The 12,885-nt window shown below is 47.4% G+C and overlaps 1 protein-coding gene across 9 annotated transcripts in view; it reads right to left on the bottom strand.

The window, feature by feature from the left end:
* RALGPS2 (Ral GEF with PH domain and SH3 binding motif 2) overlaps positions 1-12,885 on the bottom strand; it is a 177,026-nt gene that overhangs the window by 64,429 nt on the left and 99,712 nt on the right. The window lies entirely within an intron of this gene.

The raw sequence follows: 12,885 nt of genomic DNA, 5'->3' as shown, positions 1-12,885 counted from the left end.
ATCTACTTCAAAAGTACAAATATTTTTCAAGCCATTCAGGGTGGGAGAAAAAAAAAAAGAAAACTTAAACCCCTCATACGAGAAAAGTGGATCTGTAATAGAAATAAGTTGGAAGAGTCTCTCTAGGGTTTTTAAAAGCAGTTTTTTTTAGAAGGATTTTGGATAGGAACTGCTCACTGCGAGAGCAGTAAGCCTACGGATTCTTTACTGTGAGAGCAGTAAGCCAACAGATGCTTTACTGTGACAGCACTGGGCCTACGGATTCTTTACTGTGAGAGCATTGGGCCTACGGATTCTTTACTGTGAGAGCAGAAAAGCCTACGGATTCTTTACTGTGAGAGCATTGGGCCTATGGATTCTTTACTGTGAGAGCAGTAAGCCTACGGATTCTTTACTGTGACAGCATTGGGCCTACGGATTCTTTACTGTGACAGCATTGGGCCTACGGATTCTTTACTGTGAGAGCAGTAAGCCTACGGATTCTTTACTGTGAGAGCATTGGGACTATGGATTCTTTACTGTGAGAGCAGTGAGATTATGGAACTCTCTGCCACGGTTGTAATGGCTGACTCACTAAAAGTTCAATGAGGGCTTGGATGCCCATATTGAAATATATAAAGTATAAATGTTGATTTAGGAAACTACAAAAAAAGGGTAAAGCTTAGATTTGGTAAGGGAGGGCACCATAAAAAAAAAAAAAAAATACAAAAAAAAAAAAAAAAACAGGGATACACCTGAGGCCTGTTGAAAACCAAATGTGGAAAGAGAACAAAAAGCCACAAGCCATGTACACAGGGATCACCTAAGAAGAAACCAATATTTAATTGGGTACTATAAGAAACTGAAAAAAAAACAGAAAAACATTTAAAAATCATAAAATTATACAGATGTTAAACACAATTGCTCATAATAGAGCTGCAACTCTCAATCAAGTGACATAACGTATATGGTGCAAATATAGATATACAAAAAATAGGTATTAGACCTACCGGTAATGATGTTTCCAGGAGTCCATCCTGACAGCACCATGGAGGACGTCCTCCTCCTCCTTACAGGGACAGGAAAGCACACGAGAGGTTAAAAGGCCATGTCCCACCCTCTTTCCCTCAGTGATTTGACAAGTACCACAAGGTGGATGATGCTAGTAACGGTTTAATGAAACAATCATATTACAGAATATGACATAACATAATACAACATAGTATAACATAACAGGGAGGGAACTACCCGTGCTGTCAGGATGGACTCCTGGAAACATCATTACCGGTAGGTCTAATACCTATTTTCCAGGACGTCCACCTGACAGCACCATGGAGAGTACCAAAGCACCTCCTCAGGGTGGGATTACTGCCTGGAGAACTTTTCTCCCAAATGCGGTTTGTTGACCAGCTAACACATCTAGTTTGTAGTGTTTGCAGAATGTATTAAGACTAGCCCAGGTTGCCGCTCGACAAATTTGATCAACTGACGCCCCCGCCCGCTCGGCCCATGAGGCCGATACCGCCCTCGTAGAGTGGGCTTTTAAGGAATCAGGCGGGCTGGCGCCTTCAGCCTGGTAGGCATCCGAGATTACTGAGGTAATCCAACGCGCGATGGACGCCTTAGAGGCCTTCTTCCCTTTATTCCTACCTCCAAAGAGAACGAACAGGTTCGGGTCGATACGCCAACTATTGGTGGCCTCTAGGTATTCTATAACTGCGTGCCTCACGTCTAGCGAGTGGAGCCGCCGCTCCTCATTTCGGGGATTATCGCAGAAAGAGGGTAACACTACCTCCTGGTTCAGATTTCTTGTAGAGGCTACCTTCGGGGTAAATGCCGGGTCTAACCTTAGGATTATACTGTCCTCTCTTATCTGGAGGTATGGATCCTTAGTGGATAGGGCCTGGATCTCCCCTATTCTTTTGGCCGTGGTAATGGCTACTAGAAAGGCCGTTTTACGAGTGAGAGCAGGGATGACTCTCTTCTCACTAAGGGCGAAAGTGTCCGAGCAGAGGAACCGAAGCACCAGGCCCAGGTCCCAAGGCGGGGTGAGCTGCCTAATCGTGGGGCGCAGGCGCTGTGTGGCTTTTATAAACCTTATCACCCAGGGATGTGCAGCTAACTGATAATCGAAGAAGGCGCTCAAAGCTGAAACCTGGACTTTTAGAGTGCTGGGCTTGAGGCCTTTATTAAAACCTGCCTGCAGGAACCCTAGTATGTTAGGGAGATCAGGGGTGCCTGCCACGAGCTCGGACCTGCCACCCTCCAGACAATCTTTTCCATATCTTCCGATAAATTACCAACGTCACTGGCTTCCTGCTGGCCTGTAGGGTGGATATGACCTGCTCCGACAATCCTTTTGCCTTCAGGATGTCCCTCTCAGGATCCAAGCCTATAAATGGAGTTTTGCTGGGTCCGGGTGGTGGATCGGGCCCTGGTGGATGATGTTCTCCCACAGGGGCAGTTCGACTGGATCTTCTACTGCCATGGCTCCCAGAAGGGAAAACCAGCTTCTCCTCGGCCAGTATGGCACTATCAATATCACTCTTGCGTGGTCCTCGCGTATCTTTCTGAGCACTGCCGGTATGAGGGCCAGTGGTGGGAACGCATAAGAGAGGGATTCTCCCCAAGTCTGACTCAGGGCGTCTACGCCTTCTGGATGGTCCATCGGATTTAGGGAGTAGAATCTGGGAACCTTCGAGTTCTTCCGGCTTGCGAAGAGATCTATACTGGGGGTCCCCCAGCGCTGACAAAGCTGGTCGAAGATTTCTACGTTCAATTCCCACTCTGTCGGGTGGATCTGTTGTCTGCTCAGGTAGTCCGCTACTTCGTTTTGGGAACCCTCTAGATCTACCGCGGTCACGGATCGAACTGTCCGTTCTGCCCACGTGAATATCTTTTCCGCCAGTGCCTGTAGTGGTTGAGGTCTGGTTCCTCCCTGGTGTTTCAGGAATGCCACTGTCGTTGTATTGTCGGATAAAATGCGGACATAACGACTCTTTAGTACCGACCGGTTTCTCCGCAACGCTTCCCAGACCGCGAAGAGTTCCTTGAAATTGGAGGATCTGGCCTTGATGCTTGCTGGCCACTTCCCCTGGAAGATCTTCCCTTCTATGTGGGCTCCCCATCCCCACGCACTTGCGTCTGTGGTGACTACCACGTATGGAGAGGTTGTCCAATGCACGCCCACCTGAAGGTTCCTGGACTGTAACCACCAGCGAAGGGACTCCTTTACTCGTCCTGAGAGCCTTAGGGGTTTGTCTAGCGACGCCTGACTCCTGTCCCACCTCGCGAGAATTTCTCTTTGTAACAACCGCGAGTGGAATTGGGCCCAACGGACGCACTGGATGCAGGCCGTCATGAGGCCCAGGACCTCCATTGCTTCCCTTATGGAGCATTGACGCTTCAACAGGCCTCTGGTTCTGGCCTGAATGGACTTCTGCTTCTGCTCGGGTAGCCAGGATATTCTGTCGGCTGAGTCTAGGACACCCAGGAATACCTTTCTGGTGTCTGGTGTGAGGTCCGACTTCTCCCAGTTGATCACCCAGCCCAGGAACTCCATCACAGTAGTTGTTCGGATCCTGTCTCGGATGAGCGCTTCTTTGGATCTTGCCACCAATAAGAAGTCGTCCAGGTACGGAACAATCACAATACCCTGATCTCTCAGGTAGGCCACCACCTCTACCACCAGTTTCGTAAAGATCCTGGGAGCTGAGGCCAACCCGAATGGAAGACCCTGGAACTGGAAATGGCAGGTCCGGGCTGGTGAGCTGATCGCGAACCTTAGTAGGCCTTGGGATGAGGGATGGATAGGAACCTGATAGTATGCCTTTTTTAGGTCTAGGGTGCACATAACTGTGTCCCTGTCTATTAGAGGAATTGCGGATCGGATTGATTCCATCCGGAACCTCCTGTATCTGACCCAAGTATTTAGTGTCTTCAGGTTTATGATGGTGCGGGCCTCGCCGGATTTCTTTGTGATTGCAAACAGGGAAGAGTAGTGCCCTTTCCCTCTTTCTGACGGTGAAACTGGTATTATAACCCCTGAGTCTAACATGTCCTGAAGATCCGACCACATTGCGGAGTCCTCCCGGACGACAGTGGGGGCAATATATCTGTCGGGGGGAGGAGAATAGAGCTCTATCCTGTAACCTTCCCTGATGGTTCTGAGGACCCACTGATTGTTGGTGACTCGTGACCAGTTTGCTGCAAAGTGGCGAAGTCTCCCCCCAATGCCTATGGCGTCATTGTCTCCTCGATCTAGATGTCGATGCAAATGGGGGACCTCTGTTCCTCCCACTTTGGCTGAAGGAGCCTTTGTAGGAGCTTCTATTAGACCTCGCCCGACCCTTAAACTCCCACTGTCCTCTGAAGAAGGAGCCTCTCCAAAAGGACTGGGGCCGCCTGGGCTTTTCTTCCGGGAATCCCTTATTCTTATCGGACACCAGCTCAAGGATATTATCAAGGGCTGGACCAAACACCCTCAGGCCCGAGAAAGGGATGGCACATAGCTTTGCTTTAGAAGGGTTATCCCCCGACCAGGATCTAAGCCAGACTGCTCTCCGGGCCGCATTAGAGAGGGAGCTGTTTCTGGCCGCAAACCTTACTGATTCCGCCGACGTATCCGACAGGAACGCCGTGGCTGATTTCAAGAGAGGAAGAGATGCTAGTATCTCTGACCTCGGGGTCTTGTTGGTTAGGTGTTCCTCCAACTGCCCCAACCACAGGAACATAGACCTAGCCACCGAGGTGGCTGCTATGTTGGCTCTAATCAGGGCCGCCGACGTCTCCCATGCTCTTTTTAACAAGACGTCCGCCTTTCTATCCATCGGGTCTCGAAGACCGGATGAGTCCTCGGCTGGGATAGCCGTCTTCTTAGTAACCTTGGCGACTGGGACGTCGATTTTAGGGACTTCTTCCCACGCCAGAGTTTCCTCGGGATCGAAGGGCAGTCTATTTTTAAAGTCTCGGGAGAGTGTCAACCGACGCTCTGCTTCCTTCCACTCCTCCAGGATCATTGCTTTGATGTGCTCGCTTACAGGGAACACCACCTGTTTGCGGGACACCAGTCCTCCAAACATTAAGTCATGTCTGGACTGTGGCTTAGGGACTTCCTTCCATCCTGCTCCTGGCGACCAATGCAATCACACAGCCTGGAACGACCTGTGACGACTCTGGAGAGCGCTGTGGTCCAGGAGCGCGCGCGCCCTGGATTTGAAACCGGCGTCTGACGTCACCGGAAGTGACGCTGGTAAGCCGCGCCTCCACTTCCTGCCGGGCTTCTGCGCGCGACCGCGCTCGGTTCCCCGGTCCCGCCGCCTGCATGGAGCCGCCTCCCCGCCTGCTATGGCGTTCCGGCCTCCGGTGCTGACCAGCCGTCGGCGCCGTCCTGCGGGTACTCGGCCCGCCGCGGGGCCCGGCCCGCCTGGCCTGCAGCCCCGATTGCGCCCACTTCTGTCGGTGCCCGCTCGGCCAGCCGTATGCAGGGAGCCGACCCGTCCTGGAGCCGAGAGCCCCCCCACCGGGAGGAACGGCTCCCTCCAGGAGCGTCGTCCTGCTCCTGGCCTTTGGAGCCGAGGGACTCCCCACCGGGGAGTTTCGGCCCCGGGACCTCTTGACAGGGGAAGGATTGGACTGGCCGCACGATCCCCTGGGCCCCTCCGGTAAGCTCTCGCGTGTCCCTCCGTGCAGGGACAGGAAAACACTGAGGGAAAGGGGGTGGGACATGGCCTTTTAACCTCTCGTGTGCTTTCCTGTCCCTGTAAGGAGGAGGAGGACGTCCTCCATGGTGCTGTCAGGTGGACGTCCTGGAAATACAGGAATATCAATCTAAGCATATATGGTCAGCACACCAAAGGAAAAAAGCTTAAAATATTTTGTCCAGGTCATTAATGGTGGAAAAAACATTTGGTACTGTGATTATACAATGATGCCATGAGGCAAGCAAAGGAACAAAAAGTACAAAAATGAGATTAACCGGCACACAGATCAAGACCCAACCGATGTCTATATACACCCTGACATGAGAAAAAATGAGAAAAAATGTCACATAAAGAGAAGTGCAAATAATCATGAGGATATTGGAGAAACCAAACATAATATATGAAACCACTGTGAAGTGGCACAGACAAATGGAAGAGAATGCAGGGATAAGGGACAAAGTGCATTTAGAAGAAGAATGTCCCATAAAGCATGAATGGACACATCGTCCCGCCAATTATACACGTTATGTCACTTGATTGAGGGTTGCAGCCCTACTATGAGCGATTTTGTAGAACATCTGTATCATTTTATGACTTTTACATGTTTTATGTGCTTTTTCAGATTCTTAGAGTACCCAATTAAATATTGGTTGGTTTCTTGTTAGGTGATCCCTGTGTACATGGCTTGTGGCTTTTTGTTCTCTCTTTCTTGATTTAGTTAACAAGTCTTACTGCTGTATGTGGAGTCGGGAAGGAATTTACCACTCACGATTCATCCGATTTCTCTGGATCACCAAGGTAAGTTTACAGAGTTAAACCTATAACCTGTCTTCTTCTTTCAACCTTAAAGCTATAAGCCTTATCAAGATTTAAAATAAATAAATAAAATGTTTTGCAATTTTCACACTGGCCACCAGGCTTAATGGACGCACACTTCCTGTGGGGCACGTGGACATTCCAAGCGGTACACTGACTCCGTCCCCAGCTTCCCCATCTTTTGTATAGAAGCCTGTTTGTGATGATACTGAAACTGCTGAAAAGTCATCAGTATATAACAGGAGGGGAGAGTCAAAAAAGGTAATAATGGTCAGTGTGTAAATTGCTAAAATTTTTGAGGATACGGAAAATTTAAAATTTTTAGCAAATTAAACCTAAAAAAAACGGATTTCAAACAAATGGGCGTCTTCTGATTACACATTCATTTCATGGACATATTCAACATGTTACAGATTCATTGCAGATATGTCTTGGATTTTCTCATTCATCTCAATGGGATTTGCAGAAATCCGTGCACTTGGCATCAAAATGGAACGATCATGATTTACAGAAATTTCTGCAACAAACCTGCCGTGTGTGAATATGCCCTAAACGGCTGCCCAGATTTAAAGTGCGTCACTGGCAAAAATTTCCGATGGAGCACGTTCCATATTAATCCATGTATATAACAGTCTAGGAATGATAAGATGCCAGCTGGCGGAAAGACGGCCCGTCTGTTAATGAAAACGTCATTTACCGTGTGCAGACATAAAACATAATAGCACCCCGACCTACGGAAATTTATGTATAGCGTCTCCTCTAGCAAGCAAACATAATGAAACATGTAGAAAATGAACAGTAGCAATCATTACTGCAAAACTTACTCTTCCATCTAATTTTTGGGCTCTGCGACGCGTGAAGGCTGATGGCACGTCTGCACAAGGCTTAGATCACGTCTGACCGCCCTGTCATGGACACCGTAAGTCACGTCTTAATGGCACCACATCTTCCATGCTACAATCTAGCTCTAATTTAAAAAAAACTGACCGTCACATCCAAACAAACTAAGTGTGAACAGGTGCTTAACCTAGAGTCACCAACTCATAGGAAACACTCTGTAGCACCATAGCATGCAAACATGAAATATGAAAAATGAATTGCATTACTGCGTTAGAAATATGAAAAATTGAGAAAGCTTGGCGCATAAAATGGCCAATTTATGTGTACCTGGAAGCCACAGTAAGGCGTTTCTCGTTTTCCAGGACCCTAACCTAATGACAATTCTCACTTAGACTAAAGTCTTCATCTGTATGGGAACCTATCTAAATCTTCTCCTTAGACTGAAATCTATAAGGAGAGGATTTACATAGGTTCCCATACAGATGAAGACTTTAGTCTGAGTGAAGATTGGCAAGGTTAGGATCCTGGAAAACGAGAAACGCCTTACCGTGGCTTTCAGTTACACAAAGTTTATGTGCTAAGCTTTCTCAATTTTTCATATTTCTAACGCAGTAATGCAATTCATTTTTCATATTTCATGTTTGCATGCTATGGCGCTACAGTGTGCTTCCTATTGTGTTTGACAATCTAGCTCTAGTCCTGACCTCAATGACCATCCCTTTAAGGGGAATCGGTCAGCACAAAATGACTGTGCAAACCAAGCACAAGCGTTCAGTGCACCATGGCGTGGCCGAGCAATTTCAGTGCTCCTTTCCACCTACCTGATTTCCATTTATCTCCATCCCCCCTCTTCCTTCTCTGCTTTTACAGGAGGGTGTAGATAGATGGAAGTCAAGTAGGTGGGAAAGTGCACTGAACTGCTCAGTCACGTCAGGGGGGTGCACTTAGCAACTGTGCTTCGTTTGAACAGTCATTTTGTGCTGACAGACTCCCTTTAATAATCCACTTCTATATTTTCAGGGTCTTGCTATATTCCGTCATCTTTTCTTTTTCTAGTCATTTTGATGACATTGATTATACTGCTGCCAGTGTCTAACCAGGTTGGCAAAGTCCCACTAGTAACATGGATTCTTTGGGCCACACGGTTCAGCTACATGCAAAATTAACCTGACCCTAGTACACAAATTTATTTTTGTTTTTATGTAATATTTGGCTGGCTTGTTTAACGAATGATTAGATTATACCTTTCCTGCAAACTGTTCTAGCACTACTCATTAGTAGTCCTACACAGGGGCGGCCTACCGGAGGATTCTCCTGCTCTCCTGTGGGCCAGTCCGAGCTTGTATACTGTGTTAGTGCTGTAATGTAATTATGCAGCATTTTTATAAGCCACAGATGAGGAGCTGAGCTACTATGTGATCACATCTGCTACATCAAAGAATAAAGCTGTACAGGTTTTGTATTGAGGGCGTATTGCTGCCTTTTGCTTTGCAGCTGAAATATCGATTTTTTAAAAAAATTTTTTAATCATTCTGGGAAGCAAAATTTTTAGAAGTCACAAATCATCCACAACAAGGAAGATACCGTGCATCCGCTAACACAGCTGCCATCTGTGCAAAGTGTGAGCGTGTGACTCAACCATCGAGGAATGGGATACGCTCTGGAGTCCGCGGGATTCCCGACTTCATCATCCGACTTTACATCATCCCTGCTCACATCAGGAATGCAGAACAGGCGCATGGGATGCTTCACATATGCCTTGTGGAAGAAGGCACGCACATTACAGCCAGCACGGAAAAAAAATCAAGACAACACATCACTCCACAATTTCATATTTTCTTTAACATATGCAATAAATTTCTGTAATTCTAGGTACCCAAATACATGCAAGTTCTCCCCAAACTGCCCCAGTTTCCTTAATTTGCGTTACCCGGCCTGAATTCTTATATAAACTGGACGTTGCCTGGCTTTTAGTCCTTTCAGCGTCAAACTTTAAACAATGACATTATCGAAAAATAAAAAAGAATCACGGATCAAAAATTAAAACGCGAGCATTGTGCTAATGCATGTAGTACCCAAGGAAGGAAAGTGTCCCGTTATGAAAAGCATTAAATGTTTATAGTTCATTCTTGTGCTAATCTTCAAGCAAAAAAGTCTGACTTTTCTTTACATGGCATGATGGCCAAAAGTAGCGCAATGAACAGAACTTCTGAGTAACACAATATGCCTATTAGAAAGTTGCAGTAATCTAGAACGGCGGCACTCGCCAGCCACAAAGAGAACGGCGGCACTCGCCAGCCACAAAGAGAACGGCGGCACTCGCCAGCCACAAAGAGAACGGCGGCACTCGCCAGCCACAAAGAGAACGGCGGCACTCGCCAGCCACAAAGAGAACGGCGGCACTCGCCAGCCACAAAGAGAACGGCGGCACTCGCCAGCCACAAAGAGAACGGCGGCACTCGCCAGCCACAAAGAGAACGGCGGCACTCGCCAGCCACAAAGAGAACGGCGGCACTCGCCAGCCACAAAGAGAACGGCGGCACTCGCCAGCCACAAAGAGAACGGCGGCACTCGCCAGCCACAAAGAGAACGGCGGCACTCGCCAGCCACAAAGAGAACGGCGGCACTCGCCAGCCACAAAGAGAACGGCGGCACTCGCCAGCCACAAAGAGAACGGCGGCACTCGCCAGCCACAAAGAGAACGGCGGCACTCGCCAGCCACAAAGAGAACGGCGGCACTCGCCAGCCACAAAGAGAACGGCGGCACTCGCCAGCCACAAAGAGAACGGCGGCACTCGCCAGCCACAAAGAGAACGGCGGCACTCGCCAGCCACAAAGAGAACGGCGGCACTCGCCAGCCACAAAGAGAACGGCGGCACTCGCCAGCCACAAAGAGAACGGCGGCACTCGCCAGCCACAAAGAGAACGGCGGCACTCGCCAGCCACAAAGAGAACGGCGGCACTCGCCAGCCACAAAGAGAACGGCGGCACTCGCCAGCCACAAAGAGAACGGCGGCACTCGCCAGCCACAAAGAGAACGGCGGCACTCGCCAGCCACAAAGAGAACGGCGGCACTCGCCAGCCACAAAGAGAACGGCGGCACTCGCCAGCCACAAAGAGAACAGCGGCACTAATCTGAAAAATACGTTAAATTTAGACCCATAGAAACACTGGTTACAGCGGAAAACGGCCACCTGCCTGCACCCTGCATATCCCACAGCAATGTATTTGTAACGGTGTTTTGAAATAAAGCTTTTCTTAAGGGCGGCGAGTGCCGCTGTTTTTGATTCATTGGACTTGTCACACTTTTATTCACAAGCAGATCCAATAAACGAAGGTTCAGTCCGACAACTACAATGTCCCATATCTTGACAGTGCCAAGCTTTCCTTTTTTCTTAATTTTACTAGAAAGATCAGTCTAAACTTCTGGACCCCCCCCCTCCCAAACTACTCCAGAATAATGAGGTCAGCAGCGATACTGCCGCACTATGTCCCCTTCACCCTCTCCAGCCGCAGCTCCCTGTATGTCTGGCTGGCCGGGGTGATGCCGGGCAGGGAAGAGGCAGCAGAGCTACACCGGCCCTGCAGTTCCCCAATTGGTGGGGATCCCAGAGATCAGGCTGATCATAAAGTGATGGCTTACCGTAGGGGGGGGGGGTAATTTGCAAATCATTTATTCAAAGACCACAAGTAGAAACCTCAGGGTAACTACGTCCAGCCTTCAAAAGTAGCTAACGCTATAATTAAACATATGACATCCATAAACTCGACCTTTACTTTTTCAAAAAGAAGAAAAAAAAATTCTCAGAAGAGTTGGGGGCTAACAACTTCTCAGAAGAGTTGGGGGCTAACAACTTCTCAGAAGAGTTGGGGGCTAACATCTTCTGGATCCAAGAGAGGTCCACAGCTGCACAGATACATATGTGGTAATGATCAAGGACGTCAGAAACACTTCATGCATTCAGAAGGACCTGAATAACTATCATGTCCTTGGGGACGGACCTTCGTATTTCGGAAGTCGATGATGTAAACTCGATCATTGCTCAAAGTTTCCTCTCTTTTGTCAGAAAGTATGAACAGATGCCCCTTCACCTGCATAAGCATCGTTTCTTTATATTTTAATTATTTTGAGGCTGTGCAGTAAATCACATTTTCCAAGTTATTCCCTCTGGAGAAAATGATATTTTATATACCATAAATATATTTATTAAAATTAAAAAAAAAATACCGTACCATTGCAGATTTCATTATGTTGTACACAAGCGGACACCCTGTGCACATCGTACGAGGCTCTCCAGTTACATGGAAAGCGCTTTGTCACAGGGCATTAAGATGGTAGAAGCACAAGGAATTGCCAAAAGTTTTTTTTAACAAAAAGTTTGGATCAGGGGTTTACTCTAATTTATATTGCAGACGAGGAGAATTCCTTTCCAAAAAGCAACTAACTTCCAACTCTTAAGGGACGCGCTTCCAGCCACAGATATTTCACATTAATCACAGACGATTCCATAGTAATCAGTTATCATCTTACATAACACTTGGCCAAATACCAGGGACCATTACCAGTAACCCTTGTGCTTAAGAGGTTTTGGAGCGGATTCAATGTCAGGCATTGGTCAGTGGAATATAAGAAGTAGGAAAACACAGAAAAAACCAGCCAAAATCCAGCTGGAAACGGAATATGAGCCAATGCTCTCATCTTGTGTCGAAGCCAATGCGGCAGGCGAAACAGAAACTCTTATGACTAGGAAAAAAAAAAAAAAAAAAAAATCGGTAGAAGAGGAAACCGTAGTGCTGGAATTAAGATATTTTAGGTATAAAACTTCTGCAAATGGCCCAACTTTATGACCTCCTCAGACTACGCAGAGATTGTGCCGAAGCTTTGACCTACGGAGAACCACGCACTCTTAGAATAACCATGACCAGGAGCCTGCAGGGAAAGAGGTTCTGCAGAGGCAGTCGGCACGAAACGGACTTCTCTGATCTACATGAAAAATGATATCTGATGCGAGAGCCAGGGGAGTCCTGGGACACCGCACACTGAGAAACACCAATTACTCTGACCGCAAGAAAAGGAGAAATCCAGCCGGCCGCTGAGGAGTTTGCCAAGGAATTTAGTGCTGAGGAGGGTTGCATTACTCGGGATATCTGTTAGTCTAAAAAATACACAACACCTGAAGCATACTACTGTACAAAAACTGAAAATAAAAGGGAGAAAAACCCAAAGCAGACAATTTGGAAAATCTAAATTTTGGAAAACTAGAACTCCATCGGCCAACTTAATTCTTACAATCACCAGGCTCACTTAGGGAGCAACCCAACCTCCAATCACAGTGGAGAAAACCTTCCTTCAGGAAAGGTCCGGCAATCCAAGACTTTTACCATTATTTACAGTCTTAATTACTTTGCCATTTCTCATGTTGTGCTTTCATTTTTTCCTCCCCATCTTCCAAGAGCCATGATTTCTTTATTTTTCCATTGACACAGCCATATGAGGGCTTGGTAATATTTTAATATTCTTTTATTACAAGTTGTATTCTTGAATGGG

The sequence above is a fragment of the Dendrobates tinctorius genome, unplaced genomic scaffold (assembly GCF_039654945.1).
Source record: "Dendrobates tinctorius isolate UK_male_01 unplaced genomic scaffold, ASM3965494v1 ptg000029l, whole genome shotgun sequence".
Taxonomy (NCBI): domain Eukaryota; kingdom Metazoa; phylum Chordata; class Amphibia; order Anura; family Dendrobatidae; genus Dendrobates; species Dendrobates tinctorius.
Note: the sequence above shows the minus strand (reverse complement) of the source record. Positions and strands in the feature narration are given on the sequence as shown.